Source organism: Ambystoma mexicanum, chromosome 2p, assembly GCF_040938575.1.
Source record: "Ambystoma mexicanum isolate Mex_15411 chromosome 2p, UKY_AmexF1_1, whole genome shotgun sequence".
Lineage (NCBI taxonomy): Eukaryota > Metazoa > Chordata > Amphibia > Caudata > Ambystomatidae > Ambystoma > Ambystoma mexicanum.
Window position 1 is genome coordinate 1,259,979,707 of NC_090923.1, and position 19,040 is coordinate 1,259,998,746.

Here is a 19,040-nt window from a genome sequence, read left to right on the forward strand (position 1 = left end):
TCTGGGCACTGAGCTCTGCAGTTGTTTCCCACAGGTCGCCAAGTGCCCCAGATTTACTTTCTCATAGTTGCTAGTTACTGCTACCCCACCTCGACCACTATATTTTCCCCAGATACTTGCTACTGTGGAGTAAGCAGGGCTAAGAGAGAGGGAGAGGGGGTGTGCCTATGCAAATCATCTGCCAGTATGCTTCCTGGGAGGTCATTCCATCTCACAAGCTGACACCTGGGCAGTGGCAGGTAATTTGGAGAACAGACATATTCGGACAGGCCACAGAGCAAAGGCTGGGCCGTTGATTGAGGATCCATTTAGCCATGTCTCCCTAAGTTACCGAGGTCCAGAAAAATTCCACCCTCAGCTCTTATAGAGAGGTCCTTGGCCGATCGTGGCCGATCAGGGCAGTGAAGGGTCAGGGGTGACTGCACACTGCCTCACTTTTTCACTGCTTTCTACAGCGGTAATGCCTTTGCAGAAGGGGCCTGTACAAGTGATGTTGTCCTGCGCTATGGGAAAGTGACATTTATCCACTGACATTAACCAAATTACTTGCGCTGTTCAACGCACATACATGCAGAGAAATAATTTTATATTTTTTGGGGAAGGTGTAGAGGGTTCTGCTGATGATTCTTTTAAGCTGTCTGCTACTCTTGTTTTTACATAGAGTCTTTCCTCCCCAGGAATGTTTTACGGCCTACTGTATGTCCCTCCCTTACAACGAAAAATCTGTTGAAAGCACAGAGGTACATAGGAATGGATCTGTTAAGAAATGAAACAAAAAGCCTGGAAAAATGTGGAAACGGGTAGGATTTGGACTTACAATTAACTAACAGTTAGATGTGCTATCCCTTGACCCACTGACCCCCTTTCCTTTTGTGTAATCCTTTTTTTCTCAGTAGGGTTTTCCAAAGTGGATTTCATATAAAAGATCCTAGACCTGCATTCTGTGGCACACATGCCTCATATCCCGTTGCCCTTGATAAACTCACTTCATCTCTCACCAATATAAGCTGTAAAAGATTTTCAGGGCTTAGCCAAGCAAACTAGACGCGGGTCGAAGGTTGAGCAATCCTTTAATCAGCAGCAAAGTTAACATTGAAATCAGCCTCAGAATCTCTTAAAGGATGGTCCAATATCTGTTGCTGGCAGCGCGCAATGGGGCAGCCTGGGTGCTGACACCTTAAGCCATCTCCTGTTCTTGCCTTGTCCTTGATCCAGCCATGGGCCCACATACACTCAGAGGTACAGAGTGTTTCTCATGTCTATGGGTCTTCTGTGATGCTCTTACGCTTGCATCACACAGCCATCGTGATGGGGAGGGGGTGTCGATTTGCAAGCACCCTTGAGCATGAATCTTTTTATCTTTAAATATAATTGGCATTAAACCAAACCCTTTAGGACCAGATCAATACAGCAGCAAAGAATGCTGATGAATTGCTGTTTGCCGCTTAATCCCATAACATCCGACTTCTAAATGGGGTTTGGTCAAATGTTTGCCATAACAAATGTCCTTATGTCAAAGAGCAGAAAGTCCAGAGGTCCTAATCAATGGTTTGGTTGGCTCTCCCTTTGCGCTTGCCTTAAGGCGTCAGCACCAGAGGCTGCCCGATTGCGCCCTGCAAGCAACCAGTGTTGGCCCATCCTTTAAGAGATTCTGAGGCTGATTTCAATGTTATTTTTGCTGCTGATTTAAGGATTGCTCAACCTTCAGCCCACGTTTAGTTTCCTTGGCTATGCCCTTGACATCTTTTACAGCTTGTATTGGTGGGAGATGATGTGAGTTTATCAAGAGCAACGGGATATGAGGCATGTGGGCCATAAAAAACAGGTCTAGGATCATTTTTATAAGAAAGTCTCTTTAAGTAGGGAACTTTGGACAACCCTGCTGAGAGCGAAAGGATTACACAAAAGGTAGGGGTGTCAGTGGGTCAAGGGATAGCACATCTGACTGTGAATCAGTTTATTGTAAGTCCAAATCCTACCTGTTTCAACATGTTTCCAGGCTTTTTGTTTCATTTCTTAACTGAACTTAACTTCCTATGTACCTCAGCAAAACATGTACTAATATTGGAATGAAAATGGGAAAATTGAATTGGCCCCTGCTTCAAAGGATGACACGCACATTCGTAAAGCATTCACTATTTTTGGCACACGACAGGACAGAAACTTTCTTAATCTGCAAGTCTTTATTTTTTAATACATCTTTTTTAATGAAGATTGAAATTGTATGTTCATACATATTACACGACAACACAATACATTTTGCGCCAAATTCAACACTAATGCCTCGGGAGCCGTTTACTTGTGAGTCCTATTGACTGAATGAACAGCCCCACCACCTTCAATTTCTTGACTTGTACTTTTAGAAGTGGCACGCTGCTTTTGTTTTTTTATCCCATTCTACCAAACTCGGTATTATCACTTTTCCCCCTTGTTGTGCACTCCAGCGTAAACTGCTTTAAGGTGCTATTTGCAAACATCGCTCTGAACTACAGCTTTACTTGCTTCTAGGCCTTAATCTTTAATTGTGGCTGAGCAGTGTACTCCGGATTTGGCTGCTTTTAGTTGGTTGATTCTTTTTTGATTTCTGTAACTTTCAAACAGTCCCATTGTGAATTACCATTGTCGCAATGTGCTGCAGTGCAGGGAAACTTAAAAGTAATGGTAGGGAGAGGACGAGGGAGAGGGAGGGGGGTTGTGGGTGGTGGAAAGGAGGGAGGGAGGGAGGGAGAGAGGGAGGGAGGGAGGGAGGGAGGGAGGAGAGAGAGACAGAGAGAGAGAAAACAAAGAAAATATGGTATTCGGGGGCTATGTGTTTGCATGGAAAAGATTTTAGGCTTTTAATCAAGTGGAAAGGGGCTCTGTGGCTGGTATCTCAACCTGTTGATGCTTTGTTGAGTTGCTTGGAACATGCAAGGAAGGAGACCTGAAGCACTCCCGACCAGGTTGCATGTCTCCAAGTTACTGAAATCCCACAGACCTCCTCCCTGTGCCACAAAGTTCTGGGCACTGAGCTCTGCAGTTGTTTCCCACAGGTCGCCAAGTGCCCCAGATTTACTTTCTCATAGTTGCTAGTTACTGCTACCCCACCTCGACCACTATATTTTCCCCAGATACTTGCTACTGTGGAGTAAGCAGGCCTAAGAGAGAGGGAGAGGGGGTGTGCCTATGCAAATCATCTGCCAGTATGCTTCCTGGGAGGTCATTCCATCTCACAAGCTGACACCTGGGCAGTGGCAGGTAATTTGGAGAACAGACATATTCGGACAGGCCACAGAGCAAAGGCTGGGCCGTTGATTGAGGATCCATTTAGCCATGTCTCCCTAAGTTACCGAGGTCCAGAAAAATTCCACCCTCAGCTCTTATAGAGAGGTCCTTGGCCGATCGTGGCCGATCAGGGCAGTGAAGGGTCAGGGGTGACTGCACACTGCCTCACTTTTTCACTGCTTTCTACAGCGGTAATGCCTTTGCAGAAGGGGCCTGTACAAGTGATGTTGTCCTGCGCTATGGGAAAGTGACATTTATCCACTGACATTAACCAAATTACTTGCGCTGTTCAACGCACATACATGCAGAGAAATAATTTTATATTTTTTGGGGAAGGTGTAGAGGGTTCTGCTGATGATTCTTTTAAGCTGTCTGCTACTCTTGCTTTTACATAGTCTTTCCTGCCCAGGAATGTTTTACGGCCTACTGTATGTCCCTCCCTTACAACGAAAAATCTGTTGAAAGCACAGAGGTACATAGGAATGGATCTGTTAAAAAATGAAACAGAAAGCCAGGAACATGTCGAAACTGGTAGTGTTTGGATTTAGCACATTTGACTGTGAGTCAGTTTATTGTATCAGTTGACCCACTGACCCCCTTACCTCCTGTGTAATACTTTTGCTCTCGGTAGGGTTGTCCAAAGTTCCCTTCTTAAGTGGCTTTCTTATAAAAAATACTAGACCTGCTTTTTGTGGCACACAAGCCTCATATCCCGTTGCAGTTGATAAACTCACATCATCTCCCACCAGTACAAGCTGTAAAGGAATTCCAGGGCTTATCCAAACAAACTAGACGTGGGTCAAGGTTGAGCAATCCTTAAATCAGCAGCAAAGTTAAAATTGAAATCAGCCTCAGAATCTTTTAAAGGACGGTCCAACATCTGTTGCTTACAGGGCTCAATCGGACACCCTCTGGTGCTGACGCCTTACCCACCTCCTGTTCTTGCCTTGTCCTTGATACAGCCATGGGCCCACATACACTCAGAGGTACAGAGTTTTTCTCATGTCTATGGGTCTATTGTGATGCTCTCAGGCTTGCATCACCCAGCCATTGTGATGGGGAGGGGGTGTCATTTTGCAAGCACCCTGGAGCATTAATCTTTCTATCTTTAAATATAATTGGCATTAAACTAAAACCCTTAAGGACCAGATCAATACAGCAGCAACGAATGCTTATTCATTGTTGTTTGCCTCTTCATTTCATACCACCCGATATCTAAATGGTGTTTGGACTTTCTGCCCTCTGACATAAGGACATTTGGAATGGCAAACCTTTGACCTGAGATCCTAATGAATGGTTTGATTGACTCTCCCTTTGCGCTTGCTTCTGCAACACATGTACTAATATTGGAATGATAATGGGAAAATTAAATTGGCCCCTGCTCTAAAGGATGACACGCACATTCGTAAAGCATTCACTATTTTTGGCACATGACAGGACAGAAACTTTCTTAATTTGCAAGTCTTTATTTTTTAATAGATCTTTTTTAATGAAGATTGAAATTGTATGTTCATTCATATTACACGACAACACAATACATTTTGCGCCAAATTCAACACTAATGCCTCAGGAGCCTTTTACTTGTGAATCCTCTTGACTGAATGAACAGCCACGTCCCCTTGAATTTCTTGACTTGTACTTTTAGAAGTGGCATGCTTCTTTTGTTTTTTTTATTCCATTCTACCAAACTCAGTATTATCACTTTCCCCCTTGTTCTGCACTCCAGCGTAAACTGCTTTGAGGTGATATTTGCAAAGATCGCTCTGAACTACAGCTTTACTTGCTTCTGGGCCTTAATCTTTAATTGGAGCTGAGCAGTGTACTCCGGACGTGGCTGCTTATAGTTGGTTGATTTCTTTTTTGATTTCTGTAACTTTCAAACAGTCCCATTGTGAAATACCATTGTCACAATGTGCTGCAGTGCATGAAAACTTAAAATTAATGGGAGGATTGAGGGAGAGGGAGAGGGGGGAAGAGAGAGGGCGGGAGGGTGGGAAGGAGTGAGGGAGGGAGGGAGGGAGGGAGGGAGGAGAGAGAGACAGAGAGAGAGAAAACAAAGAAAATATGGTATTCGGGGGCTATGTGTTTGCATGGAAAAGATTTTAGGCTTTTAATCAAGTGGAAAGGGGCTCTGTGGCTGGTATCTCAGCCTGTTGATGCTTTGTTGAGTTGCTTGGAACATGCAAGGAAGGAGACCTGAAGCACTCCCGACCAGGTTGCATGTCTCCAAGTTACTGAAATCCCACAGACCTCCTCCCTGTGCCACAAAGTTCTGGGCACTGAGCTCTGCAGTTGTTTCCCACAGGTCGCCAAGTGCCCCAGATTTACTTTCTCATAGTTGCTAGTTACTGCTACCCCACCTCGACCACTATATTTTCCCCAGATACTTGCTACTGTGGAGTAAGCAGGGCTAAGAGAGAGGGAGAGGGGGTGTGCCTATGCAAATCATCTGCCAGTATGCTTCCTGGGAGGTCATTCCATCTCACAAGCTGACACCTGGGCAGTGGCAGGTAATTTGGAGAACAGACATATTCGGACAGGCCACAGAGCAAAGGCTGGGCCGTTGATTGAGGATCCATTTAGCCATGTCTCCCTAAGTTACCGAGGTCCAGAAAAATTCCACCCTCAGCTCTTATAGAGAGGTCCTTGGCCGATCGTGGCCGATCAGGGCAGTGAAGGGTCAGGGGTGACTGCACACTGCCTCACTTTTTCACTGCTTTCTACAGCGGTAATGCCTTTGCAGAAGGGGCCTGTACAAGTGATGTTGTCCTGCGCTATGGGAAAGTGACATTTATCCACTGACATTAACCAAATTACTTGCGCTGTTCAACGCACATACATGCAGAGAAATAATTTTATATTTTTTGGGGAAGGTGTAGAGGGTTCTGCTGATGATTCTTTTAAGCTGTCTGCTACTCTTGTTTTTACATAGAGTCTTTCCTCCCCAGGAATGTTTTACGGCCTACTGTATGTCCCTCCCTTACAACGAAAAATCTGTTGAAAGCACAGAGGTACATAGGAATGGATCTGTTAAGAAATGAAACAAAAAGCCTGGAAAAATGTGGAAACGGGTAGGATTTGGACTTACAATTAACTAACAGTTAGATGTGCTATCCCTTGACCCACTGACCCCCTTTCCTTTTGTGTAATCCTTTTTTTCTCAGTAGGGTTTTCCAAAGTGGATTTCATATAAAAGATCCTAGACCTGCATTCTGTGGCACACATGCCTCATATCCCGTTGCCCTTGATAAACTCACTTCATCTCTCACCAATATAAGCTGTAAAAGATTTTCAGGGCTTAGCCAAGCAAACTAGACGCGGGTCGAAGGTTGAGCAATCCTTTAATCAGCAGCAAAGTTAACATTGAAATCAGCCTCAGAATCTCTTAAAGGATGGTCCAATATCTGTTGCTGGCAGCGCGCAATGGGGCAGCCTGGGTGCTGACACCTTAAGCCATCTCCTGTTCTTGCCTTGTCCTTGATCCAGCCATGGGCCCACATACACTCAGAGGTACAGAGTGTTTCTCATGTCTATGGGTCTTCTGTGATGCTCTTACGCTTGCATCACACAGCCATCGTGATGGGGAGGGGGTGTCGATTTGCAAGCACCCTTGAGCATGAATCTTTTTATCTTTAAATATAATTGGCATTAAACCAAACCCTTTAGGACCAGATCAATACAGCAGCAAAGAATGCTGATGAATTGCTGTTTGCCGCTTAATCCCATAACATCCGACTTCTAAATGGGGTTTGGTCAAATGTTTGCCATAACAAATGTCCTTATGTCAAAGAGCAGAAAGTCCAGAGGTCCTAATCAATGGTTTGGTTGGCTCTCCCTTTGCGCTTGCCTTAAGGCGTCAGCACCAGAGGCTGCCCGATTGCGCCCTGCAAGCAACCAGTGTTGGCCCATCCTTTAAGAGATTCTGAGGCTGATTTCAATGTTATTTTTGCTGCTGATTTAAGGATTGCTCAACCTTCAGCCCACGTTTAGTTTCCTTGGCTATGCCCTTGACATCTTTTACAGCTTGTATTGGTGGGAGATGATGTGAGTTTATCAAGAGCAACGGGATATGAGGCATGTGGGCCATAAAAAACAGGTCTAGGATCATTTTTATAAGAAAGTCTCTTTAAGTAGGGAACTTTGGACAACCCTGCTGAGAGCGAAAGGATTACACAAAAGGTAGGGGTGTCAGTGGGTCAAGGGATAGCACATCTGACTGTGAATCAGTTTATTGTAAGTCCAAATCCTACCTGTTTCAACATGTTTCCAGGCTTTTTGTTTCATTTCTTAACTGAACTTAACTTCCTATGTACCTCAGCAAAACATGTACTAATATTGGAATGAAAATGGGAAAATTGAATTGGCCCCTGCTTCAAAGGATGACACGCACATTCGTAAAGCATTCACTATTTTTGGCACACGACAGGACAGAAACTTTCTTAATCTGCAAGTCTTTATTTTTTAATACATCTTTTTTAATGAAGATTGAAATTGTATGTTCATACATATTACACGACAACACAATACATTTTGCGCCAAATTCAACACTAATGCCTCGGGAGCCGTTTACTTGTGAGTCCTATTGACTGAATGAACAGCCCCACCACCTTCAATTTCTTGACTTGTACTTTTAGAAGTGGCACGCTGCTTTTGTTTTTTTATCCCATTCTACCAAACTCGGTATTATCACTTTTCCCCCTTGTTGTGCACTCCAGCGTAAACTGCTTTAAGGTGCTATTTGCAAACATCGCTCTGAACTACAGCTTTACTTGCTTCTAGGCCTTAATCTTTAATTGTGGCTGAGCAGTGTACTCCGGATTTGGCTGCTTTTAGTTGGTTGATTCTTTTTTGATTTCTGTAACTTTCAAACAGTCCCATTGTGAATTACCATTGTCGCAATGTGCTGCAGTGCAGGGAAACTTAAAAGTAATGGTAGGGAGAGGACGAGGGAGAGGGAGGGGGGTTGTGGGTGGTGGAAAGGAGGGAGGGAGGGAGGGAGAGAGGGAGGGAGGGAGGGAGGGAGGGAGGAGAGAGAGACAGAGAGAGAGAAAACAAAGAAAATATGGTATTCGGGGGCTATGTGTTTGCATGGAAAAGATTTTAGGCTTTTAATCAAGTGGAAAGGGGCTCTGTGGCTGGTATCTCAGCCTGTTGATGCTTTGTTGAGTTGCTTGGAACATGCAAGGAAGGAGACCTGAAGCACTCCCGACCAGGTTGCATGTCTCCAAGTTACTGAAATCCCACAGACCTCCTCCCTGTGCCACAAAGTTCTGGGCACTGAGCTCTGCAGTTGTTTCCCACAGGTCGCCAAGTGCCCCAGATTTACTTTCTCATAGTTGCTAGTTACTGCTACCCCACCTCGACCACTATATTTTCCCCAGATACTTGCTACTGTGGAGTAAGCAGGCCTAAGAGAGAGGGAGAGGGGGTGTGCCTATGCAAATCATCTGCCAGTATGCTTCCTGGGAGGTCATTCCATCTCACAAGCTGACACCTGGGCAGTGGCAGGTAATTTGGAGAACAGACATATTCGGACAGGCCACAGAGCAAAGGCTGGGCCGTTGATTGAGGATCCATTTAGCCATGTCTCCCTAAGTTACCGAGGTCCAGAAAAATTCCACCCTCAGCTCTTATAGAGAGGTCCTTGGCCGATCGTGGCCGATCAGGGCAGTGAAGGGTCAGGGGTGACTGCACACTGCCTCACTTTTTCACTGCTTTCTACAGCGGTAATGCCTTTGCAGAAGGGGCCTGTACAAGTGATGTTGTCCTGCGCTATGGGAAAGTGACATTTATCCACTGACATTAACCAAATTACTTGCGCTGTTCAACGCACATACATGCAGAGAAATAATTTTATATTTTTTGGGGAAGGTGTAGAGGGTTCTGCTGATGATTCTTTTAAGCTGTCTGCTACTCTTGCTTTTACATAGTCTTTCCTGCCCAGGAATGTTTTACGGCCTACTGTATGTCCCTCCCTTACAACGAAAAATCTGTTGAAAGCACAGAGGTACATAGGAATGGATCTGTTAAAAAATGAAACAGAAAGCCAGGAACATGTCGAAACTGGTAGTGTTTGGATTTAGCACATTTGACTGTGAGTCAGTTTATTGTATCAGTTGACCCACTGACCCCCTTACCTCCTGTGTAATACTTTTGCTCTCGGTAGGGTTGTCCAAAGTTCCCTTCTTAAGTGGCTTTCTTATAAAAAATACTAGACCTGCTTTTTGTGGCACACAAGCCTCATATCCCGTTGCAGTTGATAAACTCACATCATCTCCCACCAGTACAAGCTGTAAAGGAATTCCAGGGCTTATCCAAACAAACTAGACGTGGGTCAAGGTTGAGCAATCCTTAAATCAGCAGCAAAGTTAAAATTGAAATCAGCCTCAGAATCTTTTAAAGGACGGTCCAACATCTGTTGCTTACAGGGCTCAATCGGACACCCTCTGGTGCTGACGCCTTACCCACCTCCTGTTCTTGCCTTGTCCTTGATACAGCCATGGGCCCACATACACTCAGAGGTACAGAGTTTTTCTCATGTCTATGGGTCTATTGTGATGCTCTCAGGCTTGCATCACCCAGCCATTGTGATGGGGAGGGGGTGTCATTTTGCAAGCACCCTGGAGCATTAATCTTTCTATCTTTAAATATAATTGGCATTAAACTAAAACCCTTAAGGACCAGATCAATACAGCAGCAACGAATGCTTATTCATTGTTGTTTGCCTCTTCATTTCATACCACCCGATATCTAAATGGTGTTTGGACTTTCTGCCCTCTGACATAAGGACATTTGGAATGGCAAACCTTTGACCTGAGATCCTAATGAATGGTTTGATTGACTCTCCCTTTGCGCTTGCTTCTGCAACACATGTACTAATATTGGAATGATAATGGGAAAATTAAATTGGCCCCTGCTCTAAAGGATGACACGCACATTCGTAAAGCATTCACTATTTTTGGCACATGACAGGACAGAAACTTTCTTAATTTGCAAGTCTTTATTTTTTAATAGATCTTTTTTAATGAAGATTGAAATTGTATGTTCATTCATATTACACGACAACACAATACATTTTGCGCCAAATTCAACACTAATGCCTCAGGAGCCTTTTACTTGTGAATCCTCTTGACTGAATGAACAGCCACGTCCCCTTGAATTTCTTGACTTGTACTTTTAGAAGTGGCATGCTTCTTTTGTTTTTTTTATTCCATTCTACCAAACTCAGTATTATCACTTTCCCCCTTGTTCTGCACTCCAGCGTAAACTGCTTTGAGGTGATATTTGCAAAGATCGCTCTGAACTACAGCTTTACTTGCTTCTGGGCCTTAATCTTTAATTGGAGCTGAGCAGTGTACTCCGGACGTGGCTGCTTATAGTTGGTTGATTTCTTTTTTGATTTCTGTAACTTTCAAACAGTCCCATTGTGAAATACCATTGTCACAATGTGCTGCAGTGCATGAAAACTTAAAATTAATGGGAGGATTGAGGGAGAGGGAGAGGGGGGAAGAGAGAGGGCGGGAGGGTGGGAAGGAGTGAGGGAGGGAGGGAGGGAGGGAGGGAGGAGAGAGAGACAGAGAGAGAGAAAACAAAGAAAATATGGTATTCGGGGGCTATGTGTTTGCATGGAAAAGATTTTAGGCTTTTAATCAAGTGGAAAGGGGCTCTGTGGCTGGTATCTCAGCCTGTTGATGCTTTGTTGAGTTGCTTGGAACATGCAAGGAAGGAGACCTGAAGCACTCCCGACCAGGTTGCATGTCTCCAAGTTACTGAAATCCCACAGACCTCCTCCCTGTGCCACAAAGTTCTGGGCACTGAGCTCTGCAGTTGTTTCCCACAGGTCGCCAAGTGCCCCAGATTTACTTTCTCATAGTTGCTAGTTACTGCTACCCCACCTCGACCACTATATTTTCCCCAGATACTTGCTACTGTGGAGTAAGCAGGGCTAAGAGAGAGGGAGAGGGGGTGTGCCTATGCAAATCATCTGCCAGTATGCTTCCTGGGAGGTCATTCCATCTCACAAGCTGACACCTGGGCAGTGGCAGGTAATTTGGAGAACAGACATATTCGGACAGGCCACAGAGCAAAGGCTGGGCCGTTGATTGAGGATCCATTTAGCCATGTCTCCCTAAGTTACCGAGGTCCAGAAAAATTCCACCCTCAGCTCTTATAGAGAGGTCCTTGGCCGATCGTGGCCGATCAGGGCAGTGAAGGGTCAGGGGTGACTGCACACTGCCTCACTTTTTCACTGCTTTCTACAGCGGTAATGCCTTTGCAGAAGGGGCCTGTACAAGTGATGTTGTCCTGCGCTATGGGAAAGTGACATTTATCCACTGACATTAACCAAATTACTTGCGCTGTTCAACGCACATACATGCAGAGAAATAATTTTATATTTTTTGGGGAAGGTGTAGAGGGTTCTGCTGATGATTCTTTTAAGCTGTCTGCTACTCTTGCTTTTACATAGTCTTTCCTGCCCAGGAATGTTTTACGGCCTACTGTATGTCCCTCCCTTACAACGAAAAATCTGTTGAAAGCACAGAGGTACATAGGAATGGATCTGTTAAAAAATGAAACAGAAAGCCAGGAACATGTCGAAACTGGTAGTGTTTGGATTTAGCACATTTGACTGTGAGTCAGTTTATTGTATCAGTTGACCCACTGACCCCCTTACCTCCTGTGTAATACTTTTGCTCTCGGTAGGGTTGTCCAAAGTTCCCTTCTTAAGTGGCTTTCTTATAAAAAATACTAGACCTGCTTTTTGTGGCACACAAGCCTCATATCCCGTTGCAGTTGATAAACTCACATCATCTCCCACCAGTACAAGCTGTAAAGGAATTCCAGGGCTTATCCAAACAAACTAGACGTGGGTCAAGGTTGAGCAATCCTTAAATCAGCAGCAAAGTTAAAATTGAAATCAGCCTCAGAATCTTTTAAAGGACGGTCCAACATCTGTTGCTTACAGGGCTCAATCGGACACCCTCTGGTGCTGACGCCTTACCCACCTCCTGTTCTTGCCTTGTCCTTGATACAGCCATGGGCCCACATACACTCAGAGGTACAGAGTTTTTCTCATGTCTATGGGTCTATTGTGATGCTCTCAGGCTTGCATCACCCAGCCATTGTGATGGGGAGGGGGTGTCATTTTGCAAGCACCCTGGAGCATTAATCTTTCTATCTTTAAATATAATTGGCATTAAACTAAAACCCTTAAGGACCAGATCAATACAGCAGCAACGAATGCTTATTCATTGTTGTTTGCCTCTTCATTTCATACCACCCGATATCTAAATGGTGTTTGGACTTTCTGCCCTCTGACATAAGGACATTTGGAATGGCAAACCTTTGACCTGAGATCCTAATGAATGGTTTGATTGACTCTCCCTTTGCGCTTGCTTCTGCAACACATGTACTAATATTGGAATGATAATGGGAAAATTAAATTGGCCCCTGCTCTAAAGGATGACACGCACATTCGTAAAGCATTCACTATTTTTGGCACATGACAGGACAGAAACTTTCTTAATTTGCAAGTCTTTATTTTTTAATAGATCTTTTTTAATGAAGATTGAAATTGTATGTTCATTCATATTACACGACAACACAATACATTTTGCGCCAAATTCAACACTAATGCCTCAGGAGCCTTTTACTTGTGAATCCTCTTGACTGAATGAACAGCCACGTCCCCTTGAATTTCTTGACTTGTACTTTTAGAAGTGGCATGCTTCTTTTGTTTTTTTTATTCCATTCTACCAAACTCAGTATTATCACTTTCCCCCTTGTTCTGCACTCCAGCGTAAACTGCTTTGAGGTGATATTTGCAAAGATCGCTCTGAACTACAGCTTTACTTGCTTCTGGGCCTTAATCTTTAATTGGAGCTGAGCAGTGTACTCCGGACGTGGCTGCTTATAGTTGGTTGATTTCTTTTTTGATTTCTGTAACTTTCAAACAGTCCCATTGTGAAATACCATTGTCACAATGTGCTGCAGTGCATGAAAACTTAAAATTAATGGGAGGATTGAGGGAGAGGGAGAGGGGGGAAGAGAGAGGGCGGGAGGGTGGGAAGGAGTGAGGGAGGGAGGGAGGGAGGGAGGGAGGAGAGAGAGACAGAGAGAGAGAAAACAAAGAAAATATGGTATTCGGGGGCTATGTGTTTGCATGGAAAAGATTTTAGGCTTTTAATCAAGTGGAAAGGGGCTCTGTGGCTGGTATCTCAGCCTGTTGATGCTTTGTTGAGTTGCTTGGAACATGCAAGGAAGGAGACCTGAAGCACTCCCGACCAGGTTGCATGTCTCCAAGTTACTGAAATCCCACAGACCTCCTCCCTGTGCCACAAAGTTCTGGGCACTGAGCTCTGCAGTTGTTTCCCACAGGTCGCCAAGTGCCCCAGATTTACTTTCTCATAGTTGCTAGTTACTGCTACCCCACCTCGACCACTATATTTTCCCCAGATACTTGCTACTGTGGAGTAAGCAGGGCTAAGAGAGAGGGAGAGGGGGTGTGCCTATGCAAATCATCTGCCAGTATGCTTCCTGGGAGGTCATTCCATCTCACAAGCTGACACCTGGGCAGTGGCAGGTAATTTGGAGAACAGACATATTCGGACAGGCCACAGAGCAAAGGCTGGGCCGTTGATTGAGGATCCATTTAGCCATGTCTCCCTAAGTTACCGAGGTCCAGAAAAATTCCACCCTCAGCTCTTATAGAGAGGTCCTTGGCCGATCGTGGCCGATCAGGGCAGTGAAGGGTCAGGGGTGACTGCACACTGCCTCACTTTTTCACTGCTTTCTACAGCGGTAATGCCTTTGCAGAAGGGGCCTGTACAAGTGATGTTGTCCTGCGCTATGGGAAAGTGACATTTATCCACTGACATTAACCAAATTACTTGCGCTGTTCAACGCACATACATGCAGAGAAATAATTTTATATTTTTTGGGGAAGGTGTAGAGGGTTCTGCTGATGATTCTTTTAAGCTGTCTGCTACTCTTGTTTTTACATAGAGTCTTTCCTCCCCAGGAATGTTTTACGGCCTACTGTATGTCCCTCCCTTACAACGAAAAATCTGTTGAAAGCACAGAGGTACATAGGAATGGATCTGTTAAGAAATGAAACAAAAAGCCTGGAAAAATGTGGAAACGGGTAGGATTTGGACTTACAATTAACTAACAGTTAGATGTGCTATCCCTTGACCCACTGACCCCCTTTCCTTTTGTGTAATCCTTTTTTTCTCAGTAGGGTTTTCCAAAGTGGATTTCATATAAAAGATCCTAGACCTGCATTCTGTGGCACACATGCCTCATATCCCGTTGCCCTTGATAAACTCACTTCATCTCTCACCAATATAAGCTGTAAAAGATTTTCAGGGCTTAGCCAAGCAAACTAGACGCGGGTCGAAGGTTGAGCAATCCTTTAATCAGCAGCAAAGTTAACATTGAAATCAGCCTCAGAATCTCTTAAAGGATGGTCCAATATCTGTTGCTGGCAGCGCGCAATGGGGCAGCCTGGGTGCTGACACCTTAAGCCATCTCCTGTTCTTGCCTTGTCCTTGATCCAGCCATGGGCCCACATACACTCAGAGGTACAGAGTGTTTCTCATGTCTATGGGTCTTCTGTGATGCTCTTACGCTTGCATCACACAGCCATCGTGATGGGGAGGGGGTGTCGATTTGCAAGCACCCTTGAGCATGAATCTTTTTATCTTTAAATATAATTGGCATTAAACCAAACCCTTTAGGACCAGATCAATACAGCAGCAAAGAATGCTGATGAATTGCTGTTTGCCGCTTAATCCCATAACATCCGACTTCTAAATGGGGTTTGGTCAAATGTTTGCCATAACAAATGTCCTTATGTCAAAGAGCAGAAAGTCCAGAGGTCCTAATCAATGGTTTGGTTGGCTCTCCCTTTGCGCTTGCCTTAAGGCGTCAGCACCAGAGGCTGCCCGATTGCGCCCTGCAAGCAACCAGTGTTGGCCCATCCTTTAAGAGATTCTGAGGCTGATTTCAATGTTATTTTTGCTGCTGATTTAAGGATTGCTCAACCTTCAGCCCACGTTTAGTTTCCTTGGCTATGCCCTTGACATCTTTTACAGCTTGTATTGGTGGGAGATGATGTGAGTTTATCAAGAGCAACGGGATATGAGGCATGTGGGCCATAAAAAACAGGTCTAGGATCATTTTTATAAGAAAGTCTCTTTAAGTAGGGAACTTTGGACAACCCTGCTGAGAGCGAAAGGATTACACAAAAGGTAGGGGTGTCAGTGGGTCAAGGGATAGCACATCTGACTGTGAATCAGTTTATTGTAAGTCCAAATCCTACCTGTTTCAACATGTTTCCAGGCTTTTTGTTTCATTTCTTAACTGAACTTAACTTCCTATGTACCTCAGCAAAACATGTACTAATATTGGAATGAAAATGGGAAAATTGAATTGGCCCCTGCTTCAAAGGATGACACGCACATTCGTAAAGCATTCACTATTTTTGGCACACGACAGGACAGAAACTTTCTTAATCTGCAAGTCTTTATTTTTTAATACATCTTTTTTAATGAAGATTGAAATTGTATGTTCATACATATTACACGACAACACAATACATTTTGCGCCAAATTCAACACTAATGCCTCGGGAGCCGTTTACTTGTGAGTCCTATTGACTGAATGAACAGCCCCACCACCTTCAATTTCTTGACTTGTACTTTTAGAAGTGGCACGCTGCTTTTGTTTTTTTATCCCATTCTACCAAACTCGGTATTATCACTTTTCCCCCTTGTTGTGCACTCCAGCGTAAACTGCTTTAAGGTGCTATTTGCAAACATCGCTCTGAACTACAGCTTTACTTGCTTCTAGGCCTTAATCTTTAATTGTGGCTGAGCAGTGTACTCCGGATTTGGCTGCTTTTAGTTGGTTGATTCTTTTTTGATTTCTGTAACTTTCAAACAGTCCCATTGTGAATTACCATTGTCGCAATGTGCTGCAGTGCAGGGAAACTTAAAAGTAATGGTAGGGAGAGGACGAGGGAGAGGGAGGGGGGTTGTGGGTGGTGGAAAGGAGGGAGGGAGGGAGGGAGAGAGGGAGGGAGGGAGGGAGGGAGGGAGGAGAGAGAGACAGAGAGAGAGAAAACAAAGAAAATATGGTATTCGGGGGCTATGTGTTTGCATGGAAAAGATTTTAGGCTTTTAATCAAGTGGAAAGGGGCTCTGTGGCTGGTATCTCAGCCTGTTGATGCTTTGTTGAGTTGCTTGGAACATGCAAGGAAGGAGACCTGAAGCACTCCCGACCAGGTTGCATGTCTCCAAGTTACTGAAATCCCACAGACCTCCTCCCTGTGCCACAAAGTTCTGGGCACTGAGCTCTGCAGTTGTTTCCCACAGGTCGCCAAGTGCCCCAGATTTACTTTCTCATAGTTGCTAGTTACTGCTACCCCACCTCGACCACTATATTTTCCCCAGATACTTGCTACTGTGGAGTAAGCAGGCCTAAGAGAGAGGGAGAGGGGGTGTGCCTATGCAAATCATCTGCCAGTATGCTTCCTGGGAGGTCATTCCATCTCACAAGCTGACACCTGGGCAGTGGCAGGTAATTTGGAGAACAGACATATTCGGACAGGCCACAGAGCAAAGGCTGGGCCGTTGATTGAGGATCCATTTAGCCATGTCTCCCTAAGTTACCGAGGTCCAGAAAAATTCCACCCTCAGCTCTTATAGAGAGGTCCTTGGCCGATCGTGGCCGATCAGGGCAGTGAAGGGTCAGGGGTGACTGCACACTGCCTCACTTTTTCACTGCTTTCTACAGCGGTAATGCCTTTGCAGAAGGGGCCTGTACAAGTGATGTTGTCCTGCGCTATGGGAAAGTGACATTTATCCACTGACATTAACCAAATTACTTGCGCTGTTCAACGCACATACATGCAGAGAAATAATTTTATATTTTTTGGGGAAGGTGTAGAGGGTTCTGCTGATGATTCTTTTAAGCTGTCTGCTACTCTTGCTTTTACATAGTCTTTCCTGCCCAGGAATGTTTTACGGCCTACTGTATGTCCCTCCCTTACAACGAAAAATCTGTTGAAAGCACAGAGGTACATAGGAATGGATCTGTTAAAAAATGAAACAGAAAGCCAGGAACATGTCGAAACTGGTAGTGTTTGGATTTAGCACATTTGACTGTGAGTCAGTTTATTGTATCAGTTGACCCACTGACCCCCTTACCTCCTGTGTAATACTTTTGCTCTCGGTAGGGTTGTCCAAAGTTCCCTTCTTAAGTGGCTTTCTTATAAAAAATACTAGACCTGCTTTTTGTGGCACACAAGCCTCATATCCCGTTGCAGTTGATAAACTCACATCATCTCCCACCAGTACAAGCTGTAAAGGAATTCCAGGGCTTATCCAAACAAACTAGACGTGGGTCAAGGTTGAGCAATCCTTAAATCAGCAGCAAAGTTAAAATTGAAATCAGCCTCAGAATCTTTTAAAGGACGGTCCAACATCTGTTGCTTACAGGGCTCAATCGGACACCCTCTGGTGCTGACGCCTTACCCACCTCCTGTTCTTGCCTTGTCCTTGATACAGCCATGGGCCCACATACACTCAGAGGTACAGAGTTTTTCTCATGTCTATGGGTCTATTGTGATGCTCTCAGGCTTGCATCACCCAGCCATTGTGATGGGGAGGGGGTGTCATTTTGCAAGCACCCTGGAGCATTAATCTTTCTATCTTTAAATATAATTGGCATTAAACTAAAACCCTTAAGGACCAGATCAATACAGCAGCAACGAATGCTTATTCATTGTTGTTTGCCTCTTCATTTCATACCACCCGATATCTAAATGGTGTTTGGACTTTCTGCCCTCTGACATAAGGACATTTGGAATGGCAAACCTTTGACCTGAGATCCTAATGAATGGTTTGATTGACTCTCCCTTTGCGCTTGCTTCTGCAACACATGTACTAATATTGGAATGATAATGGGAAAATTAAATTGGCCCCTGCTCTAAAGGATGACACGCACATTCGTAAAGCATTCACTATTTTTGGCACATGACAGGACAGAAACTTTCTTAATTTGCAAGTCTTTATTTTTTAATAGATCTTTTTTAATGAAGATTGAAATTGTATGTTCATTCATATTACACGACAACACAATACATTTTGCGCCAAATTCAACACTAATGCCTCAGGAGCCTTTTACTTGTGAATCCTCTTGACTGAATGAACAGCCACGTCCCCTTGAATTTCTTGACTTGTACTTTTAGAAGTGGCATGCTTCTTTTGTTTTTTTTATTCCATTCTACCAAACTCAGTATTATCACTTTCCCCCTTGTTCTGCACTCCAGCGTAAACTGCTTTGAGGTGATATTTGCAAAGATCGCTCTGAACTACAGCTTTACTTGCTTCTGGGCCTTAATCTTTAATTGGAGCTGAGCAGTGTACTCCGGACGTGGCTGCTTATAGTTGGTTGATTTCTTTTTTGATTTCTGTAACTTTCAAACAGTCCCATTGTGAAATACCATTGTCACAATGTGCTGCAGTGCATGAAAACTTAAAATTAATGGGAGGATTGAGGGAGAGGGAGAGGGGGGAAGAGAGAGGGCGGGAGGGTGGGAAGGAGTGAGGGAGGGAGGGAGGGAGGGAGGGAGGAGAGAGAGACAGAGAGAGAGAAAACAAAGAAAATATGGTATTCGGGGGCTATGTGTTTGCATGGAAAAGATTTTAGGCTTTTAATCAAGTGGAAAGGGGCTCTGTGGCTGGTATCTCAGCCTGTTGATGCTTTGTTGAG

General features: G+C 44.4%; 4 non-coding genes across 4 annotated transcripts; all 4 read left to right on the forward strand.

Annotated features, from left to right (window-relative positions):
* Nucleotides 1–4,582: 4,582 nt before the first annotated feature.
* LOC138567912 (U6 spliceosomal RNA) lies at nucleotides 4,583–4,689 on the forward strand. Its single transcript, XR_011302290.1, has one exon. It is a non-coding gene; the product is annotated as a U6 spliceosomal RNA (small nuclear RNA).
* A 5,428-nt stretch (nucleotides 4,690–10,117) lies between these two features.
* On the forward strand, nucleotides 10,118–10,224 carry LOC138567913 (U6 spliceosomal RNA). Its single transcript, XR_011302291.1, has one exon. It is a non-coding gene; the product is annotated as a U6 spliceosomal RNA (small nuclear RNA).
* A 2,430-nt stretch (nucleotides 10,225–12,654) lies between these two features.
* On the forward strand, nucleotides 12,655–12,761 carry LOC138567914 (U6 spliceosomal RNA). The gene has a single exon (XR_011302292.1). It is a non-coding gene; the product is annotated as a U6 spliceosomal RNA (small nuclear RNA).
* A 5,428-nt stretch (nucleotides 12,762–18,189) lies between these two features.
* Nucleotides 18,190–18,296, forward strand: LOC138567915 (U6 spliceosomal RNA). Its single transcript, XR_011302293.1, has one exon. It is a non-coding gene; the product is annotated as a U6 spliceosomal RNA (small nuclear RNA).
* Nucleotides 18,297–19,040: the final 744 nt, after the last annotated feature.